Genomic DNA, 22,165 nt, shown 5'->3' with positions numbered 1-22,165 from the left:
TTCAAATTTTTTACTACCTGTTCTGTGGGTGTGGCTTGGTCGGCGTGGCTTGGTGGGCATGGCAGGGGAAGGATACTGTAAAATCTCCATTCCCTCCCCACTCCAGGGGAAGCTTACTGCAAAATCTCCATTTCTTCCCGATCAGCTGGGACTCGGGAGGCAGAGAATAGATGGGGCGGGGCCAGTCAGAGGTGGTATTGAATGCTGGTGCAGAAACCAGCATTAGACCTGGCCAGAATGAGGCATCGCGACACGAAGTGAGGTGAGACCAGTGGAGGAGCCAGGAGGAGCCAGCAACCTGAGGGCCACTAGCTAAAGCTAGTTTCCCTCCTGTGGTGCACCAAGGATAGGTGCGCAAGTGCCAAACGGAATGAATTAGCAATCTAGGCTGGCAGGACTGCATTGTGTCTAGCAAGTGTAGAATTCCCTGACATGTTTGTATGCAATATGTTAAATAAATGAATAAATAGTGAACAGAGCAAACAGAATTTCGATAAGATTGTTAAGAAGGCTGTATGAAGAGCCATGGTGGCACAGTGATTAGAATGCAGTGTTGCAGGCTGACTCTGCTCACTGCCAGGAGTTCGATTCTGACCGGCTCAAGGTTGACTCAGCCTTCCATCCTTCTGAGGTCAGTAAAATGAGAACCCAGATTGTTGTGGGTAATATGCTGACTCTGTAAAACCACTTAGAGAGTGCTGTAAAGCACTATGGAGTATCTAAGTGTGAATTAATGGGAAACTAAAGCATATAGAAACTGCTGTGTGAATTAATAGGAAACTAAAGCATATAGAAACTGCTGTGTGAATTAATGGGAAACTAAAGCATATAAAAACTGTTCCAGGTGTGACTACAGAGGATGATTAAAAAAAAAATCAAGATAGTGGCTGTGATGTTATGATCAAACTTTTCCCTGTTTTTTCATGTATATCACCATCTTGAGGGTTTTTTTTAACTACACCTCATAGACATTCCTGCTAAATTCCATGAAGAAAGTCTGAAGGAATATGAAAAGCTTAATCATGACAGAAGAAGATTGGCAAGAGATAAGTCGGCAGTTTTTAACTATCTAAAAAGAAGTCACAACTATTCTTTATTGTCCCGAAGTGTAGGACATAGAATAAAGGATTAAATCACAGCAAGGCAGATTCTAATAATTTTAAAAAAGAGGAAGAAAACCCAACGTTGATATCCCAATTTCAAATAAATCCAGATATACTTATTTTCTATTAATGTGCAATACAATGTTTATGCTGCCTCCTGTGGCTGGCTCATGTCAGATGTAGATGACATGCTCTATAAAATGAATTCATGAACCAATAATGCTAACGAAATACCGAAAGTTGAATAAGAGGTGAAAAATACAACTAAATATTCAAAGCCATTAAAGATATGAAAAGGTATCTAGTGCCAGCTCGTTTTATAATCTGCTGCCATCTCCTGGCCAGGTTCACGAACTGCACCTCAACTCAGGAAGGTGTGCTTAGAAATGTTTTTTGTGTACAGTATTCCAGTAACTATGATGGCAACATCCTGATGCTTCCCTCCCTCCCTCCCACGGCAGGATGGAGAGGAGGCCAGTTAAACATTTCACCATCATTTTGGAGGGACCTGGTATGAACTTGACCTTTTCAGATAAAAGGTCCATCTGATATTTGCCTTGAGGTGCAAAAATATTTTGCAAGTGAAGACTGTACTTCATGGTATTTTCCCTCCTCCCTTTCCAATGAATCAGAAAAACAGGAAAAAGGAGGGAGTGTTCTGTTCAGGGCAGAGATGTTACTCAGCATCTCAAGTTATTCCTTAATAAATAGGGAAGATGTAAGTGAAAGGTTGCACTTCTGCTTCCTTTTTCAGAGAACTCAGATAGTTTATCAGTGGGCCTTGCTTCCATTTTTAATCAGCCTTTATATGGGACCTAAAATTATATAAACTCTGCATGTTCCCAGAGTGCTTCCATTCGGCAGGTTAAGTATATAGTCACCCTGCTTCATTCATGTCATTTTACAAAGCTAAGGGTCCAGTCATTTTCTATTTATAGTCCTCTCAATCTTTTCCCAGAATTTCTCCCCCCCCACTTACTATGCTTCTTGATAAATTTTTCCCGTCAGTGCTACTAAAAAACAAAAGAAAAGAGTGAATTGGTAAACTCTTTACAACATTCCGTGAATGAAACACAATGAATGGGAAAAACAAGACACAATCAAATATAACTAGGGAGGCACCAAAAATCATTAAATAACAACATGGAATAGTAGAACAGTGAGTTTAGACTGATGCACCAGTGACAGATAGATGGTGAGGATGATAGGTAGGTAGGTAGTAGGTAGGTAGATAGATAGATAGATAGATAGATAGATAGATAGATAGATAGATAGATAGATAGATAGATAGATAGATAGATAGATAGATAGATAGATAGGCAGGCAGGCAGGCAGGCAGGCAGGCAGACAAACAGGCAGACAAAATTTTTAGCAGCACTTTTAAAAGTAAAAATAAAACAAAGTAATTGTGATGGAATGTGCACTTCAGGAGCAGTGGAGGAGAGTTTTGGCAACACAAAACTTCCTCAGAAGGTAGGCCCATATTAAGAGATTGAGCAGTCCCAAGATGGATGGCAGAGGGAGGAAGAGTTCAGGTGTAGCCACACTCTAGAATCCCCAAGGATGTATTTAGTAGGTTAAAAAGTTATGGCTTTAGTTTGGCAAGATTCTGTCTATTAGATGTAAGCAAATAAAGGATTGAACTTGGTTAGATCTCACTGTGCTGTCTGTGGGTTTAGGCCTTACAGCAATATAAAATAATCTGTGGACTGTCAGACTCCTGAATGTGAAATAACATCATAACTACGTAGTACAATGGACTTGAGGGCTGTTGCAGCATGTAATATGTTCACACTGTTGCAATAGGACTGGATGTTTGGTTAACCTCAGGGTTCCGACTGCGAGCCAATGTCACCTTGCTGTGCCCAGGGGTAGGGCGTTCTCTGTGGGTGCTCCCACCCTCTGGAATGAATTACCTACTGAGCTCCGGACGGCTCCTGATCTCCGCTCCTTCCGTCGGGACTTGAAGACTTGGCTTTTCAAACAAATAGGCTGAGACTGATTCCGGGCTTTATTATTTACTACTAATTAATTATTTGGATTAAATTATGATTTTATTGTACTTGTTTCTTAACTTGTGTTCGCCGCCCTGAGTCCTTCGGGAGAATGGCGGCATATAAATACATGTAATAAATAAATAAATAAATAAATAATATGATTTATTGGGTTAGGGATTTTTTGTCTTCACTGTGAGTTGTATTGTGTTGGGGGGGAGTGCACTGAGGGAGCTCAACCAATCTCATTGTACATATGTTGGGCACTGACAATAAAGATTTGAAATGTGAAAATAAGGAAGAAAAAAGCCCCCCCAAAAGTAAAGGGAAAGCAAAAAGTGCAAGAAAAAGAAAAAAAGTTAAAGAAAAACAGAAAAGAAAGAAAAAAGGTACAAAGATGTGGCTTATGATATTCTTTACAACATAAGTATATTAGTACAATTATAAGTGTTATAAGAACAATTATATTTTAACCTCTCTCTCTAAAGTTACATTACAATATTGCTTTTTCTGCAAGATCCAATCTGGATCAGTTTCTGGGACCAGAGATTTAGTCTTTCGAGCTTTCGAACTGATGGTAGAGCCCATCCTCAGGGAACTTCTCTCTACCAGAATGTGTAGACTCTTTTTTCTATAATCTACCCTATCTAATCATCAAAACCATAAATCCCAAATTCATTTTTTGCACAAAAAGTCCACAAGAAGTTTCAATAAATGTAGATATATATGTGTCAGTGTTTTTGAGATGTCATTAAAAGTACTCAGTACTTTAAGTCTCCAAAACTTGTGGAGAATCCATTTTCACACAATTCTTGATTTGAGGGGCTTCCCTGCTTGTGGGTTTCATTTTCTCAAAGCGTGAGAGGGTTTGATGGTTTTTTAGCTCTCCTTCCCAAAAACGTTAGGAAATTGAAATAAAAACAAAAAACAACCTGCCCGCCCCCAAACAAATGCATAAAGCAAGAAGGATGTGGACTAGAAGAGGAACAGAAGCGACCAATTTTATTTCTCTTTTCCATAGAATATGAATAAGGCTTCTTTGTTTTTGTTCTTGCTACTGAGGGATATGCAAAAGATCAGGACAGAACAAGTAAGTTTTGCTTCTTGTTTAACATTTTGAAATTGGCAGGTTTAAAGATATCGTAGATAGATTTCACTTCTTAAAAGTGTTGTCAAGATATTGGGAAATAAAAATCATATGGAGTATAGAGATGTTCTCCTTTTGGAAACCCCCTCACTGCTGTTCTCTCCTAGCTTCACATGGTCAGCAAGTAATGTGATTTTTCTAGGCACTATATGCCACCAAGGGGGAGAACCTTGAGTGCTTTTCTGAAATTCAAACTTTTCTCATCCTATCAATTAAATGATATCCTACCATATTCTTGTCTGCTGCTGGCTCGTTGAAAATTCTAAAGCCAGGGACATGAGGGCATCCTCTTGTTTCTTTCCTGCATCTTATTGAAATGTAATTTTTTTTTCTCTGTATGTCTATGGAGATTTTCAGTCATTCAAGCCATATTTGTCCCAAATGTTTTTTTTTTTCTTTTTCTTCTTGGATGAGAAGCAAAGCATCATCAAGGAAAACAAATGAAATCCAGTTGCCTTTAAAAAAAAAAAAAAAAAAGCATTTTTGGATTTTTCTCTGCATATTTTTATTGAACTCAGTGAGATGATGTTACTTCCTTGAAGGCAAAGCATCACTCCCTGTGATAGTTTTAAATATCAGAATATAGCTGGAATATAGCTTCATCCATCAGTGTTGACTCAAGGGTATATAATGCCTCTGGGCCACATGGACTGATGGTGCTATCTCTGGTTGATGTGAAGATTTGCATTTTAAGAATTAATTGGAAGGACATGCTTCATAAGCTTTAGCACTCTAGACCAGTGGCTACTTGATGTTAGCCTATAGCTGGCCTTGCTCTTCATGTACACTTCCTTAGACCAGGGGTCACCAACCTTTCAGACCTCAGGGATCACTAAATTCATAATTTTAAATCCCATGGACCACTAATATGATCTGCCTAATAACCAGCTGGATGGGCGTGGCTATGTGCTCATTTCACTGGATGGGCGTGACTAACTCCTCACCTCCCCGCCTGGGCTCCTTAGGGCCCCAACAGGAAGCAGTTGTTGGAGCTAAGCAGCCACCATGAGAAAGAGTTGGCAAAACAGCTGGCTCAGTTCAAACTGGATCTGACCGAGAAGGAGGCTCAGCAGAAGCACCTCACTGAGGACTAGGAGCATAGGCTTTCCAAGCAGAGGGAAGACCTGTGGGAGTGCAAAGCCAGGTACCAGTGCCTGGAGGCTCAGCGGGCTGAGATGGTCAGCCAGTTCCAGATCATGATACAGTCCCATTGGAACAAGGCCCTCCGGTTTTTCGCCACCAGCGGCACTTCCCTCCAGCCTTCGCCCAAAGCCCCACATACCAGGAGGCCAAAGCAGACCCCAAGTTGGAATTTCTCCCCCCTCCAACCCACACAAAAGGACCTTGAAGGGGGAGACTCTCTGTAGCAATACAAACATTCATTGCACCTATCCGTCCCAGGGGCCCCTGATTTAGTGCAATATTAAAAATGCAAATAATTTTTCTGCGGACCACCAAAATTTTTTCACTGACCACCAGTGGTCCACAGACCACCAGTTGGTGACCTCTGCCTTAGACAACTGCCTTCTTTATTCCCGATGACCCTGTTCTTATCCATGCAGTCATTAATTATTGAGACAACATTTGTGTTTGAGATAATTAAATATTTCTGTAAACACTACGGACAATTTGTAACCCAGTTTTCTATGTTGGAGACTGCACTAATACAAATCAGTCCCCAAATATAAGCAACAATACGGATAGGTAAATAGCTCTTAATGGGTAGGTACTTCATGTCTCTAATTGTAGAGGGAATTGTGAATATATTCTGAGCACTTTAGATTATATAAAATGCTACTGTATTTTGGTCCCCTGAAGACCTTTCTCCTATTAGATTCCCCTTATTAGATTCATTGGGACAGTGATAAGTAAAAGAGGTTAAAAAATATACTTTTCACTCAGAAAAGATGACAGATTGGCTCATGTATAAACAAATAAATCTGTGGTGTTAATTTTATAACATCAAAGAAAGTCTGTGAAAGGAAACTGCTGAGAAGAGAAGAAAAAGAAATAGGTAATAATTCTAAAATTTACAAATTCTAATCTTTAGGAAATCTAAGGAAAAAATTGAGGGACAGAGGTCTTTCTGCAGTCAAGGTACAGATCGTGCAGGGTTATTCATCTTTTTAAAAATAAGTTAATAAAATGTACTCACTTTCCAAATAATGGCAATGAACAAAGAAGGCAAAGTATTAGGGACCTAGGAATATTTGCAGCATTGACACACATGTATTATTAAAGCCAAGGTTTGTCCCTATGAGCTGTCTGAATGATAAGTGAATTAGAAGTCCTCTTTAAACTGTTCTGAGTTTTCTGAAAGAGCAATGGATAAGTGGAACTGAGGTCTAATCAGACTGGAAGGAATTGGTAGGTTGCCAATCTCTTTTGATAAGTACCTAATACATTACTCATCAAATTTCCTTTTCCACCACGAGAGATCAAAAACTTCCACAATTTTTAAGGCATTGCTGGAATATTGCCTTTAACATTTTGCACTTTTGGTTTACTTGCCACTAAAACCAGTGGTGGGTTTCAAATTTTTTTACTACTGGTTCTGTGGGTGTGGCTTGGTGGGTATGGCATGGCTTGGTGGGTGTGGCTTGGTGGGCCATTCCCACCCCACTCCAGGGGAAGGATACTGTAAAATCTCCATTCCCTCCCCACTCCAGGGGTAGGTTATTGAAAAACCCCCATTTCCTCCCAGTCAGCTGGGACTCGGGAGGCAGAGAATAGATGGAGGGCGGGGCCAGTCAGAGGTGGCATTTACCGGTTCTCTGAACTACTCAAAATTTCTGCTACCAGTTCTCCAGAACTGGCCAGAACCTGCTGAAACACACCTCTGATGTGGACATAAAAAATAACTATTTTAGCAACCTCTAAATATGGCCACCTTCTCTATATTTTTTGCTTTTTCTCAAAAGTGGGAAAAGTAATACATGAAGTATTACTTTCAGGAGAAAACCACACAAGCAATACAAGGATTAGCTAGCCTCAAAGATCACAGAAGCTACGAGTTGTCCTCTGAAGAGACTAGAGTGATGTAGTAAAATCTGGAGACGTTCTCTATTCTGGAAATAGAAACAGTTCGTCTTTTTACATCTTGGAAACTCCATTTCTCTTAATCCCAATTTTCAGGAATATCCAAAAATTTGTCTGTCAGATTCTACTATGGCCTTCTTGTAAGCCAGGGGCATCAAATAGCCTAACTTTCAACATCCCTGTCCTCAGGCATTTCCTTAAAGGGAATGGTACCTTGCCACACTCCTGGACTGAGAATTCTGGGATCTGACTTTCCCAGATGTTTTTTTTTTTAGCAGCATTGTAATATTTTTTCAAACTATTGAAAGTTGAATTATGAGTATGTAGTAACATGTCGCTTCATTGCAGTTTTTATCAACATTTAAAACATTCGCCATTTAAACTTGTCTGTGCATGTGGTTGGAGATGCCAATATCTTTTTCTGGCACCATCTCCTCACCTGAGCTTTTCTTGCTCCCAGATGCTGAGCAGACAATTCTTTGCCCCTTAAAGACAGGAAAATGTAGTCTCAGTTTTCCCACTCCTTACTTCTTCTCTGAATATTCATTAGTAGCAATTTTCATCTCTGGCTGTTGCTACATTAAGATCTTATCTTCATATCTTATTAAATATTTTTGGGGGGATATTGAGAAACTGACATTTGTTGGGGTTTGTTTGTTTTTTCTAAATCTCATTTTTGCCTCTAGAGTCCCATATTTTGTAGATTTAAAAAAAGAGCAAGATAAGAGGAAAAATATCAACGTCAACAACTAGAAAAAGAGCTGTAAGGCGATTAGAATCAGTTCTCTGTGCTAGTATTGCTGTCTCAAGTTCTGTAAAATCCCCAATTCTTGAAAATTAGTCTTAGGACCTGCCTTCACATGCCTTCTATGAACTACTGCATATCAGGTACAGTTATGACCCTAAAAGAATGCATAAGGTAAAATGCTAAACACTGGGTTATTTAACAGATCTGTCAGGTAAAAAGGTTCTCGGATTACCCATTGTTGATTTGAATGTATGGGACTGTGTGCATGTACACACATATGAACTTATGTTATATCCTTGAAATGTTTTTTTGTGAGACAAAAATCCTGCAGAAAAGAAAAATAATCAATAATGTGCCAGGTTTAATACTAGATGAGAACCTCACACACTAGTTTTCTATGTTTTAATCTGGAAAAGTTCTAGAAATGCTGGAGATGGCATTATCCACAGACTTCTTTACATGGCTTTAAGACAGGGGTCCCCAAACTTGGCAGCTTTTTTTTTTTAATTTGATTTATATGCCGCCCTTCTCCGGAGACTCAGGGCGGCTTACAATGCGTTAAGCAATAGCCTTCATACTTTTGTATATTTATACAAAGTCAGCTTATTGCCCCCACAAACTGGGTCCTCAATTTACCTACCTTAGAAAGGATAGAAGGCTGAGTCAACCTTGAGCCTGGTGAGATTCGAACTTACAGTAATTGCAGACAGCTGGTATTAATCACAATGCTATCAGTCTGTTGAGCCACCAGGCCCCTAGCTGGCTGGAGAATTCTGGAAGTTGAAGCCCACAAGTCTTAAAGCTGCCAAGTTTGAAGACGTCTGCTTTAAGATATTGTCAAGATCCTGAGTAATTTCACTGTATTGTCTGCTTTGGGAGTTGTCAAATTCTACTCTGTTTTATGGGAAACTACAGTATAACAATATTCATTTCCCTTTGAGTTTCTGCAAACTTTCTGGGCAGGCAGCTGAAACTCTTTCCATTTTCTGGGGTTTGCATACACCCTATAAAGATGCAGTATCCTGTTCTTCTATCTTCTTCATAGATAGAACTCATCTCCTTCCTTCTTTCACTCTTTCACGATTGCCACCACAGCAAGAGAATGGTTGCATGGTCGCATTTGAGAAAAATGCCTAATTATAAAACTATCAACATGCTATGATTTCCCAATTCACAAGAGCTTTTGAATGCAACAGAGGAATGTTAGCAAGGCAGTTGGGAAACCTTTCATTGCTTTTAAAACAAAAAAACCCAAAGCAATTAACTGGTTTGTTATTGCAATAGCTTTTTATCATAGCAGCCTCTTAGAATTTTAGGCAAATCACCAGATAATTGCACATAGAATAGTGTGTGTGTGTATATATTAATTCATTATGGTTTCTGGGGGTGAAGGAATGTTTGCTACTGATTTTGTCTTCTGCTATTGGTCACTTAGAGAGGACTGATTGGCTCATGGATGTCCCCAGTGAATTCAAGGTCAGAAGAAATTAAGGCAAAGTTTCCAGCTGCTTTGTGGGGGGTTGGTGGGTGGAAATTCAGACTGTGTGGATGTGCCCTGTCTTTAGTGTTTTGTAAAAGTGTTTTCTGGGGAAGAATTATGCAACACTCCCTATTTACCATGAAAGCAGCTTTACAAAATGAAATAATGCTTGTGTTATGCTGGTTTTGAGACTTTTTCTCAACTGTACTGGAATAGCCATTTCTGAGTCTATACCAAGATTGACCATAGATTTTAGAGTGGATTGGTGATTTACTTCAAAATCAAGTTTGTGCTGGATATTTACTAACTAGTAGCAACTGAAGGTATACTCATATCTCTGAAATCACACAGAGCTTTTTTGGTTAATTATTACATGGAATAACAAGAGAGTCAGCTTCCCATGAAAAACATACCTGAAAACACCTGGCACTTAGCATAGGTCATATGAAAAGAACCCAGGAATTATATTTCAAGGTGTGGCTGTTCCTATTACAAATAATTGCACTACATTCTCCCTTTAAATCCAGTAGCTTCAGAAACTGGAGAAATAAATATGCTGAGCAGTTCTAGAGTTTGTTAGACTACTTATGTTATTATGAAGGTTTTGAATTATATGGCACTCTTTTTCTGGCTGCAGCGTCCTGTGTAATTAGAAACTTTGCAGCCACAGATAGATCATCCAAGAGGTTTATGTGCCTTGTTGGGATCTGGTTGATTAACCACTCCAGGAAACAGGATATTGGGCTTAGTATCCTTACCAGAAAGTGATGTAACTCAGATATGGCTTGGAAGTTCTTTTGATTTGAGAAATAAGTGATGAATCAGTGACAGCTCACTGTTACCTCACACAAGATTTGTCTCCTTCCTCTTCTGTTTGTTTTGGTACTTTTTTTAAAACTTTGGCTATACCATTAGCAAACCCTGGAGAACTGCTTTACCTCTTGGTCAATCAGCAACATTTTCTTCTACGGTGTTGCGGTATCATTCCCACCTCCAAGTTCTTTTCCATGGTTTGATTTTGGTTTACATCATGATAATTGAATTTCAGGCATGGCTTGAATTTCCATATTGTTAAGCCAAAGAGCACTTCAGCACAAGTGGAAAGATCAGCATTAAAAATTGTGCCTGAATGTCCTCTTTATTCATTGCATGGCATTGGCATATTATCCTGAATTGACTTTCTGCGTCTTAACCAAGTCAATAAGCCTCTTTTTAGAGCAGCAAACTAAGGATGTTCTTAAGATATGGGACTTATTTTATCAATGGTTAGATAATAAAACATGGAAATGAAATATGAAATATGAATGTTATAAATACAATATTAGAAAATAAACTTTTTGAAGCAAAAATGCAATAGTTAAATAAATGATAAATGAGGATGTTGATTTGTTTGACAATATGAGAAACTAGATAATTAGTAAATTTTGAATAGGAGGATGATGCACAAAAGATTTGTAACTGACTGACACACTGTTTGTATTTTGTAATGGATGATGGATTTGTTTTATGTTTTGTTTTAAAAATAATTTTTTTCAAAAAAAAAATTAAGGATGTTCTCTGGTTAAAAAAAAATAGAATTAAGACTCTTAAAATGGGCACTGATGTGAAAGATAATGAAGAAATTGGCATACAGTTGGGCTTGCCTTATAACAGTTCATTTAGTGACTGTTTGAAGTTACAATAGCACTGAAAAAAGTGACTTATGACCGTTTTTCACAATTAGGCACAACAATTGCAGCATCCCCATGGTCATGTGACCAAAATTCAGACGCTTGGCAACTGACTCATATTTATGAGGGTTGCAATATCTTGGGGCATGTGATGACATTTTGTGACCTTCTGACAAGCACTGTCAACAGGGAAACAAGATTCACTTAACAACCTTGTTGCTAACTTAACAACTGCAGTGATTCACTTTACAACTGTGGTAAGAAAGGTTGTGAAATGGTGGGATTCAAATAATTTAACAACCGGTTCTCTGCCCTAATGACTGGCTGGGTGGGCGTGGCCATGGTGGGCGTGGCCAGGGGTGTGACAGGTAGCTCGGCTTCCTGCACCTTTTTGGGAGCAGAAACAGGCTGCAGGGGGATGCGCCCCTCCCTGGGCCCCGTTTTGAGCCTAGGAGGCCTTGCTGAAGCCTCCTGGGAGCAAAACTGGGGTGTGTGGGGCATGGGTGGGTTCTACTTACCTTTATTACCAGTTCACAACAGGAGAGCGCGCATGCGCAGATCACCCATGATGATGTCATGACGGGTGGGCGGAGCCTCCTGCTGGTTTTACTACCTGTTCCATAGAACCGGACCGAACTGGGAGCAACCCACAACTAGTGTGGGGAGTCCTGGAAGGGGCAGGGCAGGAAGGGGCAGAGCCAGCCAGCAAAACTCTTAACAAATGTCTTAACAAATTTCTTTTAGCAAAAGAAAATTGTGGGCTCAATTATGGTCGTAGGTCGAGGACTACCTGTTGGTGATGTATCTGATACACAATTCTGAATCACAGAATTATGCCTCAGTCAGTATGATTTCAGGTCATGCCAATTAGGAATCCTGAGAACTGTAATGCCGACACATTTAGAAGGGATCAGGCTGGAGATCTAATCAAAAACACTGGGAAACCACCAAACAGGGAAATATTCACTAAAACAAACTAAAGTAGTGGTGAAATGTAAAATTTGTTACTACCGGTTCTGTGGTCGTGGCTTGGTGGGGGGGAATAATATGACTGAGTGGGCGTGGCCAACTTTTTTTTTTTTACTTTTAAAACCATTTTTTCTACAACCTCTTTGGCTGAAGAGATTGTTTAAAAAATGCTTTTAAAAGCCTCTGATGATTCCAGCTGACTTGCCTGATCGGCAGAGGCTTTTTTTCCTTTTAAAAACATTTTTTCTATAACCTCTTTGGCCTCTGATAATTGCGCGGCTCAGGTGGGCAACGGGGGGGGGCAGGGATTTTTGCTACTGGTTCTCCGAACCACCCGCCTCCATCATTACTGGATTGGGCGATCCGGTCTGAACCCGGAGCATTTCACCCCTGAACTAAAGGCATGAAAAATGTGTTACTCTTCAATGACTGTTTAAAAGGCAGTTTCATTAAGAATTGAAAAGAAATGGAACAATCTTAAGAAAGTACAGAACTCTTTGATGATAATATACTATACTTCTGCTAAAAATAAAGGAAATTAATTGAGGCCATAACTGTGGTGAAAATTACATGGGTCAAACACAGGTCTTCTTTTCAAAACCAGAACTAGATTAAGAATTTTTGGGGATTCACACTTCACGGGAATCGACCTGTTTATTTATAAGGAAAGGGGAACTAGACAAAGCATTCTTAATAGGCAAAATGCAGTTTTGCTCTGGATGGTAGTAGAATACGAACAAAGAAACTATTCATTCCAACTTGATTTAAGTCTGCAGCCAATACAGTAATAAATATGCCATATCCTCAGTAAATATGCCCTATCCTCAAGCTGTAAATGTAGATTAAAGAGAAGGAAAGCTATTATTGGCAAGAACAAACACACTGATTCTTTATCAGAACAGTGGTTTATCAGCATGACGGATGTTTGGCGGATGATGGGAGCATTAGGATTGTGTCAAGTTCAATGAACTATAAACATGGCAGTAAAACAAGCATACAACATTTTTACCTTGTGTGCATAACCGTGTAAAGCTGTTCAGTATCACTCAATATATACACAGATTGAGGCATAAATGCAGTTGAGTCTCTGGTTCTAGTTTACACTATGTCCAATGTTAACATATAGTATACATGTGTGTGCATGCATGCGCACACATGCACACATATCTATAGAGAAATGTATATGTTTTAAATGTGAATTGCATGTATGGACACTGGCTGGATGTGGGAGTCAATAGCTGCCATCTTAACAGAATAACAGAGTTGGAAGGACCTTGAAAGTCTTCTAGTCCAATCCCCTGCTCAGGCAGGAAACCCTATACCAGTGATGGTGAACCTTTTGGCACCGAGTGACCAAACTGGAATGTGTGTATGCGCATGTGCGCTGGAGTTCTGGAAACCCGAAGACTAGTTGGCCGGTGTGCATGCATGCGCTAGAAACCAGAAGATCAGCTGGCAATGGCGTGCATGCCCACAGAGAGGGCTCTGTGTGCCACCTCTGGCACGTGTGCCATAGGTTCACCATCACGGCCCTATACCTTTTCAGACAAATGGTTGTCCAATCTCTTTTTAAAAACTTCCAGTGTTGGACACCTACAACTTCTGAAGTGAAGCTCTTGCACTGGTTAATTGTTCTCATTGCTCTCCTTTGCCTTTATTTATACATAGTGTCACCCTGTGATGGCAAACCTATGGCATGCGTGCCACAGGTGGTACACGGAGCCATATCGGTGATGAACTCAGCTCCAGAGCGCATGTGGCAAATGGGCTGTTTCCGGCCTCCAGAGGGCCTCTGGGGGGTGGGAGGGTGGGGAAGGCCATTTCGCCCTCCCTAGGCTCCTAGAGAGGCTCTGGAGCATGGGGAGAGCAAAAAATGGGCCTACTGGGCCCACTGTGCCATCGTGTGCCAAAAGCAGGGGGAGTGTGGGGGGCGAGGCACATAGAATTATGGGTGTGGACATGCGTGGGTGTGACCTTCCTGCTCCCCCCCGCTTTTGGCACGCTATAGCATAAAGGTTAGCCACTACTAGTGTCACCAATCACAGAGGAAAGGAGTTCTTGATAGAAATGTGTATAAATTTAGGAATTTAATTTGTTTTATATATATATATATATATATTTGTTTTATATATATACATATACATATATGTATATTATATTGGTATAAATTTGGTATAAAATGGTTTATACCAAATTTGGTATAAAATGGTTTGTCGTGAATGCGACTGCTTGCGGGGTCCTGGATTGGAGCTGAAAGGCAAAAGGGAGCAGAATGCCACCTCCCACATGTTGGGGTAGACCAGGTGTCTCAATAGAAAAACACTTAATGTTAATATATATACAATGTTAATATATATATAACAAATTGTCCTAACACACACACACACAATAAATTCTACAATGGCCTTAGCATGCTGAAAGTCACACACAAAAAAGGAGAAGTCACATAAAAACATGTTAAAAAGTGAATAGAAACACAATAAAAATTAAATTAGGGCAAGATTAAATGGATGGAAGTAATATTATGTAATTACTTAATGATTACATTTTAATGCATAAGTGCACACCGATGCACAATTTATATCGATTCCTCCCTTTTTACCTTAAATTAAAAAGCATGTGAGAAAAAAAAAGATATCCATGTTCATTCTCTTTTTTCCATGCCTCCTGTTCTATGCCTTTCTCTCTCACATACTCACTAATCATTTTTATACTGGTGACTCCTAGTAGCATCATCTAAGCATTTCTGAAGTGACATAACAGTTTCCATCACTGTTATATTGGCACCATAATATTTAGAAAGCTCTTGAAAATGCTACAAATTGCTAGTGGAGAAATGACTAAAGATCCTGAAGATGTGATAGAATAAGATAGAAAGAAGCGACAGCGACCTAGCCACAGAAGGTGGCTAGGTGACAATGGGCCAATCATTCACCTTCAGTCTAACTTACAACATGTAGTTGTTGCTTGGAAAAATAGAAGGAAGTGCTATGTACAAGGCCTTCAGCTTCTGTGCAAGAGGATATAAATGCAATCAATCCATAATTCTAATTGCAAGGGAGAATGCAGCCTTCACATCTGCTGTGAAACTGAACTGGATTTGAACTCCAGATTCTCAACCAGCTTGATTGTGAATTATGAGAGTTGAAATCTAACCAATTTGTGGGGGCATTGGGTTAAGGCTGACATTTAGGACTGCAATGAATGTCTGAAATAGCTCTAAGTCTAAAAATAATTATGGCTGTCTGTTAAAACTATCACACCATCCATATCCATGTACTTTCCAAATAAGGATATTTATAATATAGGTACTCCTCCACTTACAACAGTTCATTTAGTGACCATTTGAAGTTACAATTGCAGTGGAAAAAGTGATTTACAACTGTTTTTCAAACTTACAACCATTACAGCATCCCCATGGTCACATGATCAAAATTCAGATGTTTGGCAACTGACTCATATCTATGACGGTTGCAGTGTCCCAGGGCAATGTGATTCCCTTCTGCGACCTTCTAACAAGCAAAGTCAATGTGAAATCCATCAGGTTCTGGAGAACCGGTAGCAGAAATTCTGAGCAGTTCAGAGAACCGGCAAATACCATCTCTGGCTGGCCCCAGAGTGGGGTGGGAATGGAGATTTTGCAATATCCTTCCCCCAGGAGTGGGGAGGGAATGGGGATTTTGCAGTATCCTTCCCCTGCCATGCCCACCAAGCCACGCCCACAGAACCGGCAGTAAAAAAAAAATATTGGATTTCACCCCTGAACTAGATCCACTTAACAACCATGTTCCTAACTTAACAACGGCAATGATTCACTGAACAACTGTGGTAAGAAAGTGGGGCAAAACTCACTTAACAAATGTTTCACTTAGCAACAGAACTCTAGGGCTCAATTATGTTTGCAAGTTGAGAATTACCTGTAGTTGCTTTTTTTGGGACAGGCAACTAAGGCTGGTCATTGAGAAGCACCAGAGCAAGCCAAGAATGGGACAGGAAGAAATTCATCACTCACTAGACAGTAGCTCTTATAAAGGCAACAAAGAGCACAAACTAGGCTACTGTGTCTCTGTGGGGAATTGTTGCCTTCCAGTAATAAAGGTTGCTGCCTTCCAGCACATGACGTAATAAAGGTTACTGCCTTCCAGCACATGTAAGCATTACAATTAGAGTATCGAAAGATACTAATTTGTCCTAAAATAGATTCCGCTTTATGCCCTGGTTTGTATAGAAAGGTAATAATGGTAATATCTTTATTGTGATCGCTCACCAGGATTTACGAGGCAACAAATAACAGCTTCTATTTCAAAGTAAAACAACATAAAATGATAGATAAATAATTAAAGCAATCAGAGCAATTCAGTCACATTCAGAAATAGCAAATCGTACTAATTTCACAAAAGTAGGTGCATATGTGCACCAGTCAGAATTGTCTGAGTGCTTTATTAGCTAGGCTAGGGAGTTATGAAGTCGGTCCTTGTATAAAATGCCCTATAGCAGAGCATCAGCTATGGATTCAACAAATCCTTCTGCATAGCCTTAGCTTATAAGGGATATTGTTTTTGTACTTGCCCTCAAGAACAGTTGCCGGGAAGACATGGGCTGATGTTAGTGGTCTTCAGAGCTTAAGGACACTTACTTAAGTATTTTGCTGGTCTAAAAAAAATGGGGATTGGGATCCAGTTGTCTAGAAAGGTAACTGAAAGAATGAAAGAACGAATACATATAGTGTACATGTCAATGTAACCTGTGGATTTGAAGAATTTTTGGACTACAATTCTTGTAAGAGCATGGCTGGATGCCTGCCTTAATGAATTAGCTTGCAGTCACTGAGAATAGAAAGCAGAAAAATATGATGGCATCACACTGCCCTGATTATGGAGTCCTAGTCAGATTCAGAAAAAAAAAGTGAGGGGGAATGGTACTGTCCCTAAAATTAAGGTGACAATCGTCCTCCTTTAGGGAAGACAGTCCTTCTTTTGTAAGTTCTGTCCTCTCTTGAAAAGTGTCTAATCTGTGAAGACTAATCTGTAAATCTCCGTATTTGATCGATGCCGATCCAATCTGTTGCGTGTGATGTGACATATTTGTATTTGACATGACGCTTCATCAAGGCTCGGTACAGTGCAACGAGGCACCATTATGAGACCCATGCGCTCCGCACAGGAGAATTGTTTTGAGAGAGTGCGCCGCATGAAAGTGGCTTTGTTTACTTTTTACCGAAACATGACACGGCACACACGCACACATTAGACTCACTTCTTTCTCAGTGAATATTCAATCATACACAGGTGAGCACAATTATTCATGTTTTATTAATTCGTTATCTATTTAATAATTTCCAAATATGTATAATTTTATTTACAAGTTTTTATTTACAATATTTTTTCTTCAATTTATTTGTGTCCTCCTTCTCACAGTAAAAAAATCGATCACCTTACTATAATTCTAATATGGGTTGCATAAGGAGAGAGATTGGTGGATTAGCTGAGTTCTGCAGCTTATTTTCTTTTCCCTCAATCATCACCCGCTGGCAGGAAGAACCATCAATTGCTCAACTTAATGCCGGTAAGGCAGGCTTGAGCAACTGTAGAAAAGTGCCAGGTCACAGATGCTTTGCTTTGTGCCCTGTCACTTGGGCTATTTCTGAACATGAGTCTAGCACTCTTTGGAAAGTGTGCTAAGCCTGTGTCTAAAAATATCCTTGCTGAAAAGAGGGGTGGAAAGTTGAAGTGAGACGGAGGGAGACATGTATTCAGAAATAGCCTGGCTGATAAACCAGAGGCACGGATGGAGATTTTCAAGGAACATCGGAGGGTAGTCCGTACTATTTCATCTCCTGACAGAAGTGTCTATCAGATGTAGTCAAAAAAAGTGCTTGTTTGTTGCACATAAACAATATAGACATAACTTCAATTGTGCTGTTATGGCAGCCATTTTGTTTTTTTCGCCTATATCCTCTGGATACCCCTGGCTCCTGCCCTCCCTCACACTAGGAGCTGCCAGTTGAGTCAGCAGATCCAGCAGAGAAGCACAGATGAAGGGGAAGCGAGCAATTGATACCGAGTAAGCTACATCCTCAAACGATTCAGGAGAACACCAGTGCCAATTGTAAATGGACTGGCTGGCTGCAAGCAAATATGTCTATTTTATTTGCCCAGTTTTGAAACCACCCACCATCTCCTTCACAAAAAAATAGTCCATAAAATAACATTGCAGTGGACAAAATGGTGTTCCCCTTCTAAAGCCCTTTGTCAGCAGAAGCAGCAAAAAAATCTGTGATGGGTGTCAGAACTAACAATACACATTCACCCTGGTGTAATTGACTTTCTGGGTAGCTCCTGTTTTTCCCCCAGTTAGGTCTTTATCACTATTTCAGAAGAGAGAGCTATGAATGTGAGGGGCCCTGATCAATCTTGGAAGCACCGGTCTGCATTAGATGGGCAGCTATGGAAATGTCTGGTTTCTCTTGCAGCCCCAGGCAAAATGGTGCTAGAGTGTAGTGCCCAGTGACTAGAGCAGGGCTGTCAACCTCCCAGCCTGTGGGCTGGATGCGTCATGTGCTGGAGATGTCGGGTTTAGCGAAGGGGAAAAAAGTCCCAATACATCAAGTGATACCGCCATAATGACGTGAGTTTGACACCCCTGGACTAGAGGAATGGGATGTGCCCACAGCAGCTTTAAGTGGCTAAGAGGAGCTGGCTTGATCCCACTTCTGACCCCCCCCCAACCACCCCATTGGTCATTAAAAATCCTAAAATGGCTCCAGAGCAGAATTATGTTGGGAAGAGCCGAGGTGGCGCAGTGGTTAGAGTGCAGTACTGCAGGCTACTTCAGCTGACTGCTAGCTGCAGTTCAGCAGATCAAATCTCACCGGCTCAAGGTTAACTCAGCCTTCCATCCTTCCGAGGTGGGTAAAATGAGGACTCAGATTGTTGGGGGCAATATGCTGACTCTGTAAACTGCTTAGAGAGGGCTATGAAGCACCGTGAAGCGGTATATAAATCTTAAGTGCTATTGCTATTGCTAAAAGAGAATATAATTGCTTCCCTTTGCTTTAATATTCAATCTGTTAAATATCTGTAGCTATTTTAATTTATGTATTCCTTCAGTGTAAGTAATTCTTAGGGAAAAAAAAGATGTTAAAACTCGTTTAAAAACAGCCCTTATCAAAACCATGGCTCCAATTAAAATCTAATTGTTTCTTCTATATTATTTACATACTCTTAATGCAATGCAAATACAGGAAATAGGAAATATGAAGGTGAAGAGAGAAGGAATGTATGATGCCCAAATTATCTCTTATAGTTTAGCTCCCCTGGGCTATAGGAACAAAAATGTTTCATGATATTCTTTGCCCTTGTACTGACTTCAATGAAGCACAAGGTGCCCCCCACCACTTTTTTTATCACAACAGATTATTTCAGGTTAACTCCTGAAAGTGTCTCCTCCCAGTCAGTGGGGAAATCGACCCCAAAGACCTTCAGGCTGGCAAAAGGAAACAGAGCATTCTCTGTTAAATTGGAGCTGTGTGTCTCCTCTACTGCCCTACCGCCTTCGGAGCGCTGAGAAGCTGCCCTTCAGTCAGGAGTTTTCAACGCCTTTTTATTCTTACTCTCCCATTAAAGTTGCCTGGAAAAACAAAAGGCCTTTCATTTCCATTGCTTTGAGAGGTGTGAGGTGGGTACTTGGGTGTGGTGCCTTACTGGAGAGCAAATATATCAAGTGATACAATATCATATTGAGTAAGCAGAAGTGAGCTAATGTTTCTAACCTGTTGGGCAAGAACAACTTTTCTGGAGCTTATAAAGAAAGGCACAAATAATTACATTATACACACACACACACACACACACACACACACACACACACACACACACACACCGGGGGGGGGAGGAAGGGGTTGGTTTTGTATGGAGTCAGGATTCTCCTGTTTCATGCATTTCTTCCTGAAAGTAAAACACCTTAGCATGCAAGCAAATAATAGAAGTGTTAATATAGAATCACAAGAAAACAAAAAACTTGAAATGACACAGAAGACTTGAAGACCATAGGTTACTTGTCCCCTTGTAACCATGTTAGACTCTCAAGGTTGCACATTGAAATTTGGAGGCAAACAGCTATTTTTGTCTTTTAAGCAAAAAGATTCCATAATCCTTTAGCAGGTTAGATAAAAAAAAAAAAAAACCAAGCAATTTCCATGTTCTCTGGGAAAGCTGTAACATTAATTAATGCCTCTCTAGTTAACACTTAGTACCTTTTTCCTTCCTTCCTTCCTTCCTTCCTTCCTTCCTTCCTTCCTTCCTTCCTTCCTTCCTTCCTTCCTTTTTTTTACCAAGCAAATATGGAGGAGAAAAAGGGTGGGGAAAGACTAGAAAACTCAGAAACAAATAATGTTTAGGCAAAAACATTGGTTCTAAATTGCTGCTAAACTTTAGATAATTCCACAAAATGGCTACCATATGGAAGCTTGTTCATTCAAAACCCAGCTGCCATGCCCATCTAACAACAAAATTCGCATTTTTCTAAAGCCAAAATGATGCTTTCTGTTCCCTACCTAGCTCCCTCCAAAAGTTTGTTATTTTCTCTGAGCAGATAAGAATATTTCGAAACAAAGTACTGAGCTGCACACATCCTCCATTACATTTATTAAGAATACTAAGGAGTGAATGAGAAGTTCAGAGAATAACAGAAGAGAGACAAGGAAATTAAATTCAAGGAAATTAAAACCCAATGTTAGAAATGGGAATGTTGTGCCATGATTGTTTCCCATTTTGTTAAAAAAGATAGCTGTAACAACAGCAACAACAACAACAAAAAGTTATGCGGGGCAGAGAACCTGACATATGTTAGAAACCTTTCCTGCACATTGTGGTGAGAAATGTATTATCACAAGATTGCAATGAAAGCATGCAGGATTAATCTCTCTTGTGCTCTTTTTATTCTATCAACGTTTTGGTCAGCAGGAACCTCTTCTTGGAATCTCCCATAGCTTCATCATCTACCCCAAATTCATATTCTTACTGGCTGCCAGTAGTTTCTCTTCATCTCTGTCCCTATGTATGGTTTTTATACTTGCAAGCAAACAAATTAAACAACTCTTGCTTTAATAAAGCTTTCTTTCTTTTTACCTGAGCATGTCAATGTTCCATGCTTCACAATCTTTTTGAAACTGCTTTGAATCAGGATATTTCTTTCCCCCACGAGTTGAACATATTCCTGTAAGAAGCCATTCTGTTCTTCTACCATGCAGGCAAGTGGCTCCAGACAGCCCTTGTGCAAACAGCTCTCTGTGTGGGAGGAAAGGAGACGGAAATTACATCTCAAGCTCCATTAATTCTCTGAGCTCGATTTAAGAATATCTGAGATTACGAATCAGTTCTGGTCAACTTCTCCTCTCTCAAAGTTTAGATTTTGGATACAGGTAAGGTCTATATTGAGGCCCTTGAACTATGGTGCTGGAGAAGACTCTTGCAAGTCCCTTGGACTGCAAGGTGATCAAACCTTTCAGTCCTAGAGGAGATCAACCCTGACTGCTCTTTAGAAGGCCAGATCCTGAAGATGAAACTCAAATACTTTGGCCACCTAATGAGAAGGTCAGACTCACTGGAGAAGAATCTAATGCTGGGAAAGATTGAGGGTAAAAGAAGAAAGGGACGACAGAGAATAAGGTGGCTGGATGGAGTCACTGAAGCAGATGGTGTGAGCTTAAATGGACTCCAGAAGATGGTAGAGGACCGAAAGGCCTGGAGGAACATTGTCCATGGGGTCGCGATGGGTCGGACACAGCTTCGCAACTAACAACAACAACAACAACAACAACAACAACAACAAGGTCTATATTATTTGCTACATTGCCATGTTCTCCCAAAGGAATCCAGTACTATATATAATATTATCTTATGTATGCAACAAATGTTTGCTTACTGATTTTGCTCAGGAAAAGGAAGTGCAACTTTGATTTTAAAACTTCCAAAATGAAGTGGAAAGAATGGTAATGGGCAGGTGGGGATTATTT

General features: G+C 40.1%; 1 long non-coding RNA gene across 1 annotated transcript; it reads right to left on the bottom strand.

The window, feature by feature from the left end:
- Positions 1-4,078: 4,078 nt before the first annotated feature.
- LOC132711186 (uncharacterized) lies at positions 4,079-21,380 on the bottom strand. The gene is made up of 2 exons (XR_009622015.2): positions 21,279-21,380; positions 4,079-4,699 (listed from the first exon to the last, which is right to left on the bottom strand). It is a non-coding gene; the product is annotated as an uncharacterized LOC132711186 (long non-coding RNA).
- Between the last annotated feature and the right edge of the window lie 785 nt (positions 21,381-22,165).

The sequence above is a fragment of the Pantherophis guttatus genome, chromosome 3 (assembly GCF_059756535.1).
Source record: "Pantherophis guttatus breed Tessera chromosome 3, ASM5975653v1, whole genome shotgun sequence".
Taxonomy (NCBI): Eukaryota; Metazoa; Chordata; class Lepidosauria; order Squamata; family Colubridae; genus Pantherophis; species Pantherophis guttatus.
The sequence above is the reverse complement of the archived record's forward strand: the minus strand, read 5'-3'. Positions and strand labels throughout refer to the sequence as shown.